The sequence below is a fragment of the Sus scrofa genome, chromosome 1 (assembly GCF_054392235.1).
Source record: "Sus scrofa isolate SSC_HxYL_T2T_F1_AM1 chromosome 1, Sscrofa_HxYL_maternal_Yorkshire_Landrace_v2.0, whole genome shotgun sequence".
Taxonomy (NCBI): domain Eukaryota; kingdom Metazoa; phylum Chordata; class Mammalia; order Artiodactyla; family Suidae; genus Sus; species Sus scrofa.
Genome location: NC_139383.1, coordinates 157,291,116 through 157,306,287, shown reverse-complemented (window position 1 = coordinate 157,306,287; position 15,172 = coordinate 157,291,116).

Here is a 15,172-nt window from a genome sequence, read left to right as displayed (position 1 = left end):
AATAGGAAAATGTTACGGAAATCATTGTGAATCTGCCTATGGAAATATTTTGTAATAATTAGAAATGGTAATTATTTAGAATCTGTAGACTACCTAAAATAAAATTTAAATGTATTTACTAATGGACTCAAGTCTGCAGATGATGTGCACATGGACAAACATTGGAAGAAGATCTGAATCATTAAGTTTGGTATTAACTGGGATCATTTAGAATTTTTTCAAAATTTCCTATAACTTTATTTCATTGCTTTTATAGCATGAGGAGGGAGAGTCATATTATTTACTTTTTCTAATTGTTTCCAGTTTGCATTTAATTTTAGAGACATGAACCCCAAATTTACTATAAAATTTTATAGAAAAATCTAATGAAAGTAATAGGTCAAGAAAATTCCCTCAAAAAATGTCAAAACATGTGGAACTTCGAAGTAGTGTGTGTCTCAGAGCTGGTTCCTGTGACTTTGACTTAAGTCAGACCATGGCCTCCTTCTTCTCTGAGGACAGCACAGGGCACTTTGCAATATCTGAAGGGGTGGCAGGCAGGGGGGTGGGGGCCATGTGAGAAGCACAGGGACAGGGCCAAGTCACCTGAGCAGAAGCCATGATGAACCAGCCAGGAGGACAGCCTTCCCCTGCCAGCTCAGCGTGGACCACGGTTCCATTCAAGTTCTTGAAGGCCGGCAGCTATGCTTGTACCGCCCCAAAGTCCTACAGCCTTGGGGTCACAGAAAGCCCTCAGGATGGAGTGAAGCAGGTCAGGCGTCAACAGCAGGCCCATGGCTCCCCGCTCCTAGAGCTTGTTCTGTGCCCAATGCCCCCACTGCAGGGCAGGTGGGACAGGGAAAAGGTCCATGCATGAGGCCCCCTTCCTCCCCCAATCAGCGCCTGAGCTCCGTCACCATCTCCCACCCACGTGGGGGAAGGTGGAACCAAAGGGCCTGGGGGCCAAAATCATCTTACACTCGTTGCCCCCGGAAAGCTGAGGCCACACTTGGGCATCTGGGAGTGCAGGGGGACCCAGTGCATTTCGGGGTGAGAGAGGACCAGTGCATCTTGAGGTGCGGGGTGCCCGGGGCATCTCAAGGTGTGTGGGGGGTCTAATCATGGCCACAGACACTCCCCATCCTCAGGATGTTCACCACGAGCCTGCCTCACACTACCGGACCCACACCCACTGGCAGCCTTTCTCAGCCCTGTGCACACATCCTTCTGCCTTCCGGGGTCCTGAGGCGGTGACAGCCCAGGCCCTGCATGGCCAGCCTACCTCACCTGGTGACCAGAACCCGAAGGAAGTTGATACAACGGCTGTGGTGTCACTGCGAGGGGCACCATGACCATGAGGTGGAGGTTTCCAAAGGCAAAATGACCAGCCACTACAGAGTAGGCTCGGCTCACAGAGTGAAAGCTAGAGTCACTTTACAAAGTCGTTCACTTTAAGCGCAAATACATAAGCGTTAGGTGCCTCCAAGGGTAATGCTGATGAGGCCAAGCCTTGGCATTGGACTAAGGAGAAAGCCTCAAGGAACACAGCTTACGCTTCCCACATGCCAGGAGCCACAGGCACCTCACCAAGGCCAGGGAGCTTCTCCAGGAATTCCAGAGAAATCCTCTGCTTCCAAAGTCTCCTCCAAAACTGACGCACCGGGCTTCTCCTCCTAATCCCAGTTCTTCCCATGAAGATGCTCTGCCTCCATTAAAACCAATGCCCCAACCTGTGCCTGAGACCCACTCACCTACCCCCAACCTCCCCCCACCCCCGACAATGCTCTCTGAATCCTGCCCTCCGCACACTGGATGCTGCCCTGAGCCCACTGGACACTCTTAAGAAGTGAAAGGGGCAGCTCCCACGTGCCCCAGCCCCGGAGTCCATGGGAATCACCCGAGAGCAGAAGCAGGTACAGGCAAAGGCTTGTGAACACGCGTTCCTTTCAGTTTTGTCTGCAACAGCCAGCAAGTCCTTCTGCAGGTGAAAAGACAAAGGGGCACATCCGCGCAGTGGAAAGCTGCTCCCCATAAAAGATGCAACTCTGGATGCAAAAGCTACAACACAACCAGCCTCAAATAGCTCCACCGAGTAAAGGGATCCACACCACTTTCTGATTCCATCCACCACTTTCTGATTCCATTCCTATAAAGTTAAAGGAAGTTAACACTGGATTAGCAGCTGCCTGAGGACAAGAGTTGGGAATGCTGGGGTTGGAGGGAGGGAGGGAAGGCAAAGACACTGGGAAACTTTGAGCCCAGTATGGACATATTCATTATCTTATCTGGGGTGATGGTTTTCACACACATACTCTCATGTCAAATCCACTAAATTTTGCATTTTTTTTTGTTTTGGTCTTTTTAGGGCCACAATCATAGCATGTGGAGGTTCAAGGCAAGGGGTCAAATCAGAGCTGTAGCCACTGGCCTATACCAGAGCCACAGCAATGCCAGATCTGAGCCATGTCTGTGACCTATACCACAGCTCACGGCAATGCCATATCCTTATCCCACAGAGAAAAGCCAGGGATCGAACCTGTGTCCTCATGGTTACTAGTCAGATTCATTTCCGCTGAGCCATGACAGGAACCTCAAATATTGCATTTTAAATATGTGTAGCTTACCAACATCAGTCACTCCTCAGTAGAGCTCTTTTGTAAAGGAGTTTATCTGGGAGGAAAAAAGGCTTCACAGATAAAAGAAATAACGGGAGCAGGGGACTCTGCCCAAACTCAGAGCCCATCCATAAATAAGAGCAGAGAGGGCCCTGCACATGTGCCCCCAGCTCCCGATGCCCCCCAGGCTGGGCCATGCTGCTACAGATGGAGTCTGACCTCCCAAATCACCCAGCTAACCCTGACTGGCACAGTGCTATTTTCCATGCCACCTTGATTGGCACCTCCTGGTCGCATACCAGCCCCCAAGGATGGATGGGGAGTCACAGTGTTGCCCCCATTTCCTTCTGCTGCTGAGAACAAGGTTCCAGCAAGCAGGATGCACAGAGCACAGAGCAATAACGACGTTCCTCATCAGCAGTTTCGACGGTCAGAGCCAGCCTTTCTCAGGAGCTGACTACTCGGGAAATGCCAGCTTCTCTTGCAGAGGAAAGGGCCCGGGGTAATAAAGCAGGAGAAAGGAGAAAAGGGAATGTGCAAGGCAACCGCGTGGAAGGTGAGGCCTCAGGAGAGCACCCAGGCTCCTAGGACAGCACTCCTTGGGAGAAGTCTGTTCCCAGCATCGTGGGAACCAGTGAGTGGGTAGGAAATGTGAGGAGCTTTGGGTAGGCAGAGCCTGGCTCCCAGCAAGTGTTTCCATCCATGCCAGGACGGCTGTGCAGACCCACCAACAGGGAGGGAAGAAGCCCACCACGGGTCACAAGTCACCCAGGGGAGCCGATGGCAGCTGCACACTTAGGCTCTCTGTAGCGCTCTACCTCCTAAGGCTCAAAGAAAGTGCATCTCAATCCCATGCAGGCTGAGAGCATTACCTGTGTTCTTCGGAAGCGGTACCAGAATGCCCCGGCCCATCTGCTTGGTCACTGAGTCCATGCTGCTCCTATGACTTGTAAAACGGCCAGTTATGAAGCTTGACCTTTTGGTACATAGGATCCTCTTGTGAAGGACCAGACTTCAGGGCAATTGGAAAAGACATCCAGTAACAGGCCTGGTCAGCACCCCCAGAGGTCGTGTGGAGTGGGCTCTGTCCCCAGGTGCCGGGCCAGGCTTCTCCAGCTCTTTCTGCCTGCAGGTTGGCCGAGGAGACCAGCACATCAGCATTAGCCATGAGCCTGTTAGCCCTCCTGAAGGACGTGGCCAGGACACCTCCACAGACGGCCAGGGTCACCCTCTGCCCTCAGGGCCCCCAGCCCACAGTCTTGGACCCCTGTCTGAGAACCCATGGTCTGGCACAGTCCTCACTCATGGCCACCCTCCCCGGGAGTGGGACTTGTCCCCATCCCCAGCCTGTAGGAGTGGACTTTTAGACTAGTCAGCAGTGGGCAGTAGCTGGGGGTAGACTTCCAGATGGGCATGTGCTGGGTCCCCCCTGGGCCAGGTGGTGGCGCTGCTGCCCTGAGGCATCTGTGGCCTCCTCCATCAGGCCTCCCAGGAGCTGGTCCCCTGAGCCCACCTGGCTGCACAGACTTTGGGGACTGAGCCCTGGGAGCCACAGAACTACTAGAGGTAGGACTCACCAGAGTCCACAGGGCTCCCCATTTCTAAAGTCAAACAGCGCAGCTGGAGACAGAGCCAGGGTCTCTGTGAGCCTCAGCCCCACTCAGGGCCGGACAGAAGTCACCTCTACATCCCATCTGCATCCTGGGGAAACTTTGTGGCAAATTAAAATCCTGCCTCTGCAGCCATCTTTCCACTTCTTTTAGGAGGAAAGTTTCCAAAAAATATAATGGTGCCAGAGCTAATTGGAGGTCAGCAGGAAGTTTCATTTTCTTCTGGTTCTGATTGCCTTTATTTAAAACGCATGCCATTCACTTGCCTGCTTTCACACTGGGAAGGATCTGCCTGTTCCTCTCTGTACATGCCTGCTCTGCTCTCAGAGAGAGTCCCTTGGTCCCTGTCTGTGTCTAACAAACTGCCCAAGTCTTTATCCATCGCTTTCCCTCTGCCCAGAGTGTCCTCGTCACCATTCTTTACAACCACCATCCACACGTTCCTTCTTCCCAGACCAGCTGTGTTTCTACCACAACCAAGAAGCTTCCTTTCATTTCTTCAGGCCTCCAGGACTTAGGGTCCTTTTAAAAAAATGTCCTACAGTTCCTGTCGTGGCACAGTGGAAACAAATCCAACTCGGAACAATGAGGTTGTGAGTTCGATCCCTGCCCTCGCTCAGTGGGTTAAGGATCCAGTGTTGCCGGGAACTGTGGTGTGAGTCACAGATGCAGCTCTGATGCTCTGTTGCTGTGACTGTGGCATAGGCCGGTGGCTGTAGCTTCAATATGACCCCTCGCCTAGGAGCCTCCATAAGCCATGGGTGCAGCCCTAAAAAGACAAAAGAAAAAAAAGAAAAAAAAATGTCTATGCTCTACCTGTCAGCATCTCAGCTAAGCCATAATCCTTTCCATTTGATCCTCTGATGTTATTTCTTATCAATTAAGCAGATCGTGGGGTCACGTTGATCTATTCTCCATAAAGTTAGAGGAATTAGTTCCACTGAAACTGAAGAAAGAGAAATGCTACTAGACAACATTTTATCTTAGAAGATGTGAGGGAAAGGGAGCATGAGGCTTCTACAAGGAGGTGAACTGAGATCCTGCAGCATCCATGTCATGGTGTCTGCGTGCACAGCATCCAGGAGGCTGGACCACACAGAGCACATGCAGAACTCATCAGAGAAAACAGGAATTGCAGATCCCCATGAAGATCAGCCCCCAGTCACAGCAAACACTGCACAAGGCAAGTCAGGGAAGTTGGAACCCAGAGAAATGGAGATGGAGCCCGGCACACAACACCCGTCCTCCCAACTCCAGATGGAAGATGCAGGCAGGGACCTTCGGGGCTGCTCCTCCATGCAACCCCAGCTGCAGGCAACGAGCAGAGGCACCAGCATCCGGGCACAAAGAAAAGCTACCTTGGACAGAGGGGCCCAATCCAGGGGCAAGGCCCATGCTGCCGTTTCCGCAGGAGCGGATACAGGCTTGAGGACAACGAACTGATGCTAACTCCCCACCCCTGGCCTGTGCAACCAGCCTTGAGGCTGACTAAGGCAGGTCCCTGGGACAAGGGCTCCAAGATGACACCACCCTTGTCTCAACTCAGAGGTCCCAGCCGAGCAGATCTGAGTGCCAGGTGCTTTCTGCAGGCACGCTGTTCCTCTGTCCCCCTCCTCTGGGCCCAGCCTGCCCTGCCCCCAATTCTTTCCCCACCTGAGAAGCTTGGCAGTGGGACAGAGGCTGGAGACTGTGGTGGAGTCAGGAGTCCTGGTTTCTGGGCAGGTCTCGGCCACTGTCCCATGAAGTGGCCTTTGAAAAACCCATTTAGTCCTCTGGGCCTTTGTTTCTGCATCTGCAAAATGGGGAGTGGCGGCCACCCCACCCCAACCCTAAGCTTGTCAGGGGGGATAAGTCAGATTCAGCCTTTAGGAACAATCATGGGGAAAGAATAAAGTGCTAAACTTTATTCAGACCCTTGTTTTGGAACTTTTCCCCGGTTTGTTGGCTCTTCACTGTCCTGGTCGCCTGCGACTACATGTTCAAACCTAGAGGAATAGACCAGGGCAAAAGGGGGAGGGGACGCAGAAGGAAGCAACCCGCAGAGCTGTGGGGTCACAGTGACTGAGGCTGCACCTGTAGGTGGATCGAGCAGGTGCATCTGAGGGATAGAATCTCCTAAAACACAGTGGACAGGATTCCCAGAGCCAGAGCCCTGTGCCCACAGCCTCCAAGAGCAGCCTGCCTAAGAGCTTCAAAAATCTAGGCTTTGGATTTCCCGTCGTGGCGCAGTGGTTAATGAATCCGACTAGGAACCATGAGGTTGCGGGTTCAATCCCTGGCCTTTCTCAGTGGGTTAAGGATCTGCCGTTGCCGTGAGCTGTGGTGTAGGTTGCAGACGCGGCTGGGATCCCGCGTTGCTGTGGCTCTGGCGCAGGCTGGTGGCCCCTAGCCTGGGAACCTCCCTATGCTGCGGGAGCAGCCCTAGAAAAGGCAAAAAGCCAAAAAAAAAAAAAAAAAAAAAAAAAAAAAAAAAATCTAGGTGTGGCCTAGAGAGGGACCTTAGAGGGTTACTGCCTACAGCTGCCTTCTTTTCTGCTTTACCTCACATGGCATTGTGTAGAAACACCAAAAAGATTCCAAGAGCCCCATCATAAACGAGAAAATAGCAGAATAATACAGATAGGTCTCCCTCGGCCATCCAGGCTTGAGCAAGTGAGAACTTCTGTGTCTTAATTACATCATGGGGTCAGGTACAGATCCCTTGCATTCCAAGTTCAAATAAAGGAACGGTTGTTTGTTTGATGTTCCTGGCACCATCCTGTGAGTTGTGTCAGCAAAATGCCCTTCCAGGGGCCTGAAGGAAGAGCAGAGGTTGAAATGCTGTAGGAGCGCATCCCTACCCATTCCGAGTCACCCTGCCCCTCAGTCACAGGATGTCACTCCCTCTCAGTGTTGGTGAAGCAGGGGAGGTGAAACTGCCAGGGTGGAAGTCAGCTGCACAAAATGAGGCCCCCGGTGCAAGCAGATGCTCAGAGATGGGGAGCGGCCGTGCCCATGTGCAGGGACAGGAAGCGATGCCCACCCAGATGGCGTCTGATGGAGTGAGAAGTCATGGAGGGGACCTCAGAGCTTGGCGTCCTGCGACCCGAGCCCTCACTCAGCAAGGGGTAGCCTCAGGGTGGTAGAAAAAAGAAGGACTAGGAAAACAAATACCATGCTTCTTTTTCTTTCCTTTTTTATATTTTGAGTCTAATATGTAGTAAGACTGGGGTTTGTTTTTATTTTTGTTCTTTGGGGTTTTTTTTGTTGTTTTTTTTTTTTGTCTTTTTAGAGCTGCACCTGTGCATATGAGAGTTCCCAGGCTAGGGGTCGCATCAGAGCTGCAGCTGCTGGCCTACACCACAATCACAGCAACGTGAAATCCGAGCCACATTGGATCCCGTGCAGATCCCGTGTGGCTCAAGGATCAAACCCACATCCTCCTGGATGCTACGTTGGGTCCTTAACCTGCTGAGCCACAGTGGAAACTCCAAGACTGAGATTTTATGTTGGGGTTCTCTACTAATCAAAGTTTTAATTACCAGGAGTTAATTGTATTGAGAAAATCCTTCCAAGCTGCCATGTCCACCAATACAAACTGTGTGCACTCCCTGGTTTTTCCTCATTTCAGCCACATTCGAGAGGTTCCTTCCTGTGTGCAGGTCACCCTCATCTTGAGTTGATCATCTGTAAGCTGCAGAGAATGTTGCAAGTGTAGGTTGTGTTTTTTTCTACATTATCTAAGATACGATTTCTCATATACATAAATATGTCTGGATATGTTGTCTGTTTTTGTTTTCCAGTCTAGGAAGTGAAATTCAAAATGTGATGTCAGGATGACATCCATGTCCTTTTTTAAAAAATCATTTCCAGGCTTTTCTTTTCATCTCCTTTCTCTCCACCTCCCTCCTTGCTCTAGGTTTCCTTTAGATGATTTTTCTTACATCAACGTCTTTTTTCCATCGCCTTAATTGCTTACTTAATTCATAAGAAAAAGGGACAGGTGAAAGAAAGAAAGGATCTGCAGGCCACTTCAGGAAAGCCAGCTGACAAGCACCCTTTATTTTTTAACACAACTACAGTCCAGTGACAGATGTAAAATTCCCTGTATGTGAACACCTATTTCGACCTGGGGTGGCTCTTTGAAGGGCAAATGCCCTGGAAGCTTAGCAAAATTCATGTGACTCATTAAAATGTGCAAAGCGTGGATGCAGAGGGCCCTGGGTGCCCCAAACCCACAGGCACATCAGTGGCCAATCCATCCTGACCTCACTGAGGACCGCCACCCACCAGGCCTCCCCAAGACACCCGTCCTGCAGGGTCCAGGGACTCCAGTCCTGCAGGGGCGAGATGTCCTGCTGCCCTGAGTCCCAGTGTCGTCCACAAAGGCCAGCAGCCTGGCAGTCCCCGAGCCCTCAAAGAACCTCGTGCGATATTAAGTGAGAATCTGTAAGGGCCACAAAATGAACACTGAAGGCTAGGTTTATAATCCTGCTTTTATCAAAATACTTAATATTTCATCAGATTTCCCCCAAATTTAAATGTTCCCCAAAAGTCACCTTTATTCAAAGCATTTCACTTGAATATTTAATGTTCAATATTTTAATTTGATTAACTTCTTTAATATTGAATATTTAATATCCATCAACTACAACTTGTACATTTTAATTTTAACCATTTTGAAAAACTTTACAAGAAAAATAACTTTGAGAGGTATTTGAATTTAAAAAAGTTTTTTATTTTTAATACATACTTTGTTAGGTTTTCAAAAAGCTAATAAAATTTGATATGTTTTGGTTATAATAACATCTTACTTTTTAGTCCTTGAGTTCGGGAATTATCAAACATCTGCTGTAAAAGGCCAGATAATACATATTTTCGGCTCTGCAGGCCTCTGGTCTCTGCTCCAGCCCTAGAGAATCCAAGAAGGGCACAGATGTGTCCTAATAAAACTTTATTTATAAAGCAGATGTCTGGCCCTGCTTTGTTGACACCTGCTTTAATCTTCAGCCAACGCAAAGTAAACATGTGGCAACCCTGATTACAATAAAATAAGTGATGTTAAAATAGAGACCTGAAATATAAATTTTATGCATAAAACAGAAAACCATTCCTGCATTACATTGTCTTCATTTTATTATTCACCCCCAAATTGCTGCCCCATCAACAAAAGGCTCAAACACACCACACAATAATGAATTTCCACCGTCCTGGATGCAGTGTCATTTCAGACTTGGACTTCTATGTGTATTTTCCTGTTTTGCCATTAGGAAAGGATACTGGCCAAGGCGGAAGTAGAAGGATCAGAGGTCTTCTGAGGCATCCTAACAGCGTGGCACCTTGATTTACATGAATGTTTAGGTATACACTCTGTGGGCTTCATCTGCTCTAAAACCTGCCCCAAGATGGCTGATGGCAGGACAAACCTCCAGTAGAGGCAGATGAGCTTTGTTTCCTGCTGAAATTAAAAGGACGTGCAGGTGAGAAATGAAATCTTCTCCCCAGGCTACAGGATGTTTTTTTATGGCCCCTCCCTCTCACGCTGTGATTTTCTACCAACCAGACCATGCCAGGACACCTAGCCTGGGAAATCCACTGAATCGCATTGTTTCTAGAAACGGATGAACAGACACCATCATCAGAGGTGAAAACTACGACAGACACAAAGTATGTTTTACTCTTGAAGGGATTAAGCCAAAGTCACAGAATAAATTTTTCCATTTACAGCTCCTTGTTTAGCTAGTCTGTGCAAGGGAAATTAAAAAAGAACTACAAGATTTCTCCTTAAAAAACTTTATGACAGGTAGGCTAGATTGAAAATGGATGCATTGTGTTTGGGCAAATAAAGCGAAATATGTTTCCATTTGGATAATCCAAACTTCAACCTTTGCTTACTCCTCGAGTATTTATTCTGTAATTTTTATGTAAATACAGTATTTTAAGCACTCTTTTAAATAGAAGGAAACAGTAAAAATGGGGGGGGAATCACCTGAAATGGAGACTTAGTAAATATTTAAATACTTTTATTAATGTGGAGTCAGATGAAATAACAGTCTTCAAATTTTTTCCCTGAATTGTTCAATTTAAGTGCTTTACAATGATCAAATAAAGTAAATAATTGTCAAATCTACATTTTTTAATGGAGGTCTGCCATCACAAACTGTTTCTGGAAATGTAAATGTGACTGCATCTGCTATCTACCTAAATACAAATTTGATATATAAAAAATTACACAAGAAAGTCATTCTCTGTAAAACCTTAAAATTAGTTTCCTGAGGTAACGTTGAGAGTAGTAACAATAATAAAAAGAGAGATTCCTGGAGTTCCCTGGTCACTGCTGTGGCTTGGGTTTGGTCACTGCTTCGGCTCCGGTTCTATCCCTTGCTGGAGATCTTCTGCAATAACTTGCGTGCGGCCAAAAAAGAAGAAAAAAAAAAGACGTCTATCTTAGTCTGGATTGGATTTGGTCAAGTGTTTATGGAGAGGCTCTCGGAGGGGTGGGCACAGTGCCTGAGCTCAGCCAGGGCGTGGTTTCAGGCAAATCCAGCCCTGCAAAGGCCCTTTTCCCAAGACAGTCATGGTCACAGTTCCAAAGGTCAGGACATGGACGCGTCTTTGTGGGGCCACCCTACAAGCCACCACATCAACCATGGTTTTGGTCTGAGAGGTCAGGGTACATTCCCATATGGAGTTTGGGAGGAGCACTTGGGGGCTGGACCGCCCCCACAGCTTAATTCTGAAGTCCTGTGATATCCAATCAGAGAGGACGCTGCTGTGACATTCAATCACAGAGGACGTCTAAAACGGGAATTGAGTCCACGCTTGGAGGAAATGTTGGAGCAAGAGAAATGCCGTTTACACACAGGCACGCACGGTGTTTAAAGCGAGAGCAGAACCGGGAGTAGGCGGATCCTACAGCAGGAACCAGGGAGCCAGCTGGCCAAGGCCTGGCGGGATGATCCCTTGGGTTAGAAACAACCAGAACAAATGACACACACCCATAGTCGGGGGACTGGGCGGCATGACACCTCCCCACTCCCCACCCAGACAAGCCCCTCCCAGTGTGAGCAGAGCAAGACTCCAACCCAACTCGCTCTGAGCTCGGACCTGGGGGAGGAGGTTGATGGGGCTGTGTCACCAGAACAGTCAGCCAAGTGACCAAGCTCAAATAGTGAGACTCAGGCCTTCAGGAGGCCCAGCTCCTCCCAGCAGGACCCCTCCCCTCCCCACTCACTCCTCTAGGACACCACTCTCTCCCTCCTCACCCCTCCGGGGCACCACCCCCACCCCTCCCACTGCTGCTTGACACCCCTTTTCTACTCTAGATCTCTGAGCAGCCCAGTGACTCATTTGCTCTCAGTCTTTGCTCCAAGACATTATTCCTACATTATCCTGCAAACTGCAATACTCAATCCACACAAAACGCTACCTGGAAACAGCTTTCCGAGGCCTGATTCCTATCTGGAGAATCTGGGGCACATCCAGGGCTCCAGACACTAAACCATTGCTGCCTTTAAGAGCCTCCTGATCCAGGACAATGAAAGCATTTTTGTAAAAGTTTTCAAGACTCACTTTGAACGTTTTCCCTGTGTTGATTGAAGCCGTACTTCTGGTGTCATTTTAATAGTTTCTGCATTTTCCATATCTGTTAAACTTGTAGTTTGATTAAAGGTATAATGAATAATTTTTCTGTCATTTACATTCTAAAAGAAATGTGCTCATGAGCTAACACGATCTGACTTTCCATAAATTCCCTTCTTAGACATCCACTTGGTCAGATTCACAAAAGCTTAATGTCAGATTATTATTTCTGGCACTCACTCATCAGCACCTCCCAAAAATCCCCCGTAGGAAGTGCTAGTGCACCAGAATAATTGATCCTCGTGGCAGTGCCTGCTTAATGGAGACCTTCCTGCGCCTGCACATTCAGGCAGACACACACAATTGTGAGATGACACTCCTTGCGAGTGCTTCCACTGAGCTGGAAGCCTCTTCTTACCAAACAGTGGGAAGGATTTCACAGCTAAAAACATAAACCTTGCAGTCTCCTCGCCTTCCAGCCTGTGTTCTGCGGATGCTCTTTCCAGCCCCCCGCCCAAATTCCAAACTGTTGCCTGAGAGGCTCTGGGCTGTCCCTGCCTGGAATGGCATGGGATTAAAGGGCTGCACACAACATAGCCTGGCACCCAGCACCTTTTCTCTCTGGGTTGTGTGCCTGCCCGCAAAGCAGGACTGCAGGCTCTGCAGGAGAGGCTCTGACAACACAGCTACATTCATCGCCTGGTTACAGTCTTTTCAGATTCGCTGTCTTTTCCACTATACGTTTGAATTTAAATGCACTGATTTATGATCATTTGAATGCAAAGCGTAAAGTGTATTATATAAAAGCAGAACATTCACGATCCCTTCCATGTCTCCTCCCAACCCCACACACCCAGAGCACCGTGGAAAACGAAGACAGAGAGCTGATAAAAATCCTAACTTTCCTTGTCTCTTCCCTTAAAACACAAACTTTTCCTCACGTTTAAGTGCCAGGAAATTCTAAACCAAGTGTGAGAGGATCAGGGTCCTTTTCCTGGGAGACCCAGCCCTCCCTCCCACACCCAACAGCTGGCTCCAGCTAGTGGGGCCCAGGGAGAACTAGAGCAGCAATGAAAGTGCCATCCCTGGGCCAGGAGCTCCCTCCGAGGCAGGGAGTTCAAAGATCCTCCCCAAGGAAATGAACCTGAACCAAAGCCACTACAGGCCCCACCCTTCCTTCCAGCCCCTCCTCAGCAGGCGGAACAAGAAGTCAGGTTCTGCTGCTAATTCAAAGTCCATCGCAGTCCAGAAGCAGGCTGGTTTCTGCCTACGACTGTGGTCCGTTTATCAGCACGGGAATTGGACATTAATTAGCGCTTTATTTGCTGCTGGGCCCCTTTTTCTACAAATATTTCCTCTGGGGCATGACAGCCATTTCCTGTCCTTTCATCTCACCCCACAAGTAATTGAACCATTAGCCTCGTACCTGCGAGAAGCTGAATGGGGCTATTCTGGGCTGGGGAGGAGGGCTTCACACAGACACACATCCTGCCGCGTGGAGCCCAGGAGTCCAGAGTTAGACCCAGGCGAACATCATTGCAAATAAAAGGGATCAAATACTAGAAAGTGTGAAAAATTAATTCTGCATGCTGCGAGTCAGGGAAGCTTAAGGGTTTTCAGTTTCGTATTTGAAAGACCTGAGTACTTGCAGTTAAGTAAGAATATTAAATTAAAACAATAACTAACACTAATCAAGTGTTTACTGTGTAGCAGACGCCACTCTGCACACCCATCTAAGACTCTCTAAAACCTGGCAGGGGCAGCAGGAGGGGGGCCCCAAAGCCCAGTGTCCTGGGCAGGGGTAGGGGAGAGACATGTAAACAGCACATTGAAACCCTGCAGACCACGTGACTCCAATAGTCACCCGACACCAGGAAGTCCAGCACAGCACGTGGGCCACCACACCCAACAGCTCAGCATGGAAGATGGGCATGAACGAGGCTCCATGCAAGCCAAATGCAGAAGCGTCCATGCTCTGCTGATACAGAGTCTGAAAGACTGAAAAATAAGGAAAAGAAAAAGGTGTTTCTAATACTGACGTTGAAATGTGGTTTAGGTTCCCAGGCTGTCAACCCTCTCGTTGTTTCCAAGAACATTAGCACAGGTGGTGGCTCAATTCACACAAGTGAAATTCACTTCAGAACAGATCAGATGTTCATTTCAGGTCAATTAATTTATTAACCAACTTTAAAAAACGGAATAGTCGGTGCCTCTAATTCTGAAGGTGCCCAATTCAGATATAAGAAGAATGACCAAAATAGAGCAAAATGTGCACCGTTTCTATCTCTCCTGTGTTCCCACACTTTCAAAAACCTAGTCATTTTGTTCAAATGTTTGGGGTTACAGAGAGCACCACATCCAAGAAAGAAAAGGCTCTAAATTCCATTAACTGCTATTATTTCAATTCAAAACTCTCATAGGATCCACTCTGTATCTGAGGATTGGAGTTGTCTCTTTATCTCTTTGCACAGGAGGACGATAGTACACCAGCTCCTTGAAGACCCTCTTCCTTTGCATCTTAGGAAGTAAAATCAGCCACATAGGCTTGATGCTCATGGACCTTCTTTCTGAAACAAGTCTGCCTGCGAAGCTGGAAATCTAGATTTTTATACAAATGTGAAAGCGCTTTTTAGTGCAGAAGTTCATCAGCTGAACTTTTTCTTTCTCTATGTTCCATCTCCCGGTGGCTACTTTAACTTGTGATGAACCAAACAGCCTGGCAGGTCTTTGAAACCAAAGAAAGAGTGAAGCAGAGGACAAAACACAGGGTGGACACCATGCCCCCAAGCTGGTGCCTCCTGGCAGAGCCCACAGGCGCTGGGCAAGGACCGGTCACTGCCATTGGTCTCCCGGTGTGAGCAGAGACCCCCCAGGCCAACCCAGGGCTGCCTGTCCCTTCCCTCCCCCATCTGTCCCCAGGTGTCCAGGCACGTGGAGGGACAGGTGGGCAGAGGGCTGAGAGAAGAGGCCTGCTCCCTGCCCTTCACAGACCCAAGGGTCATGGCCAGAAGCAGAGGGGATGGAGTGGCTGCAGGGGCCCTGGGCTGAGCCCTCAGGCTGGCCCTGCCATGACCAGAGCTCCTGAAGGCCCTGTCCCACTGGGGACAGATGCCAGGAAGGCGGGGCCAGGCTGCCCACCCGGGTATCCGTGCCATACCCCCAGAAGGGAACCAGTACAGTCAAAAGGGTCACCAGTACCATTCAAACCAGCTTAGGGCCCTTTTGTTCTTTTGACAATTTTCCAAGCATTTCAGACCAAAGTCTGCAGCCCATGGTCAGGCCTACATGCACGCTCGTCCACCTAAAGCCCAGGCCGTGGCCTCCCTGCATCTGAGACTGAGCCGGCAAGGCCTCTGCCCCCTCCACAGGTTTGCACGTAGCCTGGAAGAGCTGAGGAACCCGTCTGGG